Here is a 1,895-nt window from a genome sequence, read left to right on the forward strand (position 1 = left end):
CAGTCGGCCGGCAGGGAGCAACGGTTTTCCTTTGCGTCGCTTGTTTTTCTTGGGCTTTCTTTTCCTCCCTTTGTTGTTTTACTTCCTTGCTTTTTTGTATTTCATTCCTTTTTAATTATGACACCGCCTTTCTCTCGCTTTTACCCTTCCAGTCCGTCCGTCCGTGTCCGTCCCCCATCCCCACGAGAGTCCTTTCGGTGCCCGACATGGGGCACGAAGGGTTTGAGAGAACAACAGATCTCACCAGAGCGCATTAGGAGGCGTTTACAGCGATCGTTATCTATCAACAGTTGCCGGTCACGATATTGACTCATCTGTTCGCGATACCGATCCGCATCGCGCTCTTTCTTTTTGGTTTTTTTTTCTCGCTGTACAGGTTAGAGGTCGGCGCCGGTTTTCGCCGTTCGCTGGGCTCCGCAGCGACCGGCGACGTTTCGCCGGGGAGGTTCCGTTTACTGCAACGCTGACCTGGAGCTCAGCCGGGTGTTTCAGCTTCGTCCCGCAGCCCTGACCGTACTTCGGGTACCGCTTCGTGGAGACCGTTAGCAAAGTACAGCCCCTTCCTCCGAGAGGGTGTGTTTTTTTTTTACGGAGGAAATACAGAACGGCAGCGCCGCCACCTTCTTCTACGACGTCTCCTCCTCCATTACAGTAACTTTCCGGTACCTTGGACATCCCTGGGTCGTTCAGGTACTTCTGTCGGGTGTTTTCTCGGGAATACTGTTTCAGTTTTGCGTTAAGGTTAACAAGCGATTTAGGAATACGACCCAGGCCGCGCGAGAGCGTGGTGACGGGCGGCACGGCGCGCGGGAGAATACGGGCGGGTCTCTAGAGAACTTCTCGCCTCCGTCGGTCTGGAACTTCCCTCCCGAACAAGCGCGGGATTCCCGATGAAGTGATCGAACGGTCGGAAAAAAAAAAAAAGACGACCGGACTCTTCCAGAGAGGCAGAACTTACCAGAGCGTGCCGGGGCCCCGGCCAGCACCCACCGAACACGGCTCGGTATTACGCAGCCCCCTCAGGGAGAAGAGAGGGATCCCGTTGGCAAAGGGATCGGGAAAGGGGCAGCGAGTCCTCAGCCTCTGGAGGCGACTCCCGTCGAGCGTGAAGGACAGGTGGAGGAAGATCTTGCAAATTCCCAAAGCGAACGGAGCACCGTCGAGGGAGAGATGTGGCATCAGCCGCGGTGGAGGTGATCTGCAACAACCTGGGTGACGACCAGGTATCCAAAGGCCCGGATGAAATCCACGCGGCCAGGGGGAGGACGTGAGGAGGTGGGGTGGTGAACCTACCTGGAGACCAGCAGCTCGGGTACAAGGAACTGCAAGGAAAACTGCGAAGGAGGCTCCCCGCACCCTTGGCATGGACCGAGTTGGGGTTGTTCGGCCTGGAGAAGAACGAGAGGGCTCCGGGGAGACCTTACAGCGGCCCTTCCAGCCCTCGAAGGGGGCCTACAGGAGAGGCGGGGAGGGACTCTTTGTCAGGGAGCGCTGTGATAGGACGAGGGGGTAACGGTTTAAAACTGGAAGAGGGAAGATTTAGATCAGATATACGGAAGAAATTCTTCACGCTGAGGGCGGTGAGGCACTGGAAGAGGTTGCCCAGAGAGGTGGTGGATGCCCCCTCCCGGGAAGCGGTCAAGGTCAGGTTGGACGGGGCTCTGAGCAACCTGGTCTAGTTGAAGATGTCCCTGCCCGCGGGCAGGGGGGGGTTGGAACTAGAATCACAGAATCATTGAGGTTGGAAAAGACCTCTAAGATCATCGAGTCCAACCAGCAACGCAACACCACCATGCCCACTAAACCATGTCCCTAAGCGCCTCATCTACACGTCTTTTAAATACCTCCAGGGATGGGGACTCCACCACTTCCCTGGGCAGCCTGTTCCAATGTTT

General features: G+C 56.6%; 1 long non-coding RNA gene across 1 annotated transcript; it reads right to left on the reverse strand.

The window, feature by feature from the left end:
* Positions 1–362: 362 nt before the first annotated feature.
* On the reverse strand, positions 363–1,642 carry LOC103897124. Its single transcript, XR_657465.1, has 2 exons — positions 1,294–1,642; positions 363–1,208 (listed from the first exon to the last, which is right to left on the reverse strand). It is a non-coding gene; the product is annotated as an uncharacterized LOC103897124 (long non-coding RNA).
* Between the last annotated feature and the right edge of the window lie 253 nt (positions 1,643–1,895).

Source organism: Aptenodytes forsteri, unplaced genomic scaffold (assembly GCF_000699145.1).
Source record: "Aptenodytes forsteri isolate BGI_AS27 unplaced genomic scaffold, ASM69914v1 Scaffold914, whole genome shotgun sequence".
In the NCBI taxonomy this organism is placed as follows: domain Eukaryota; kingdom Metazoa; phylum Chordata; class Aves; order Sphenisciformes; family Spheniscidae; genus Aptenodytes; species Aptenodytes forsteri.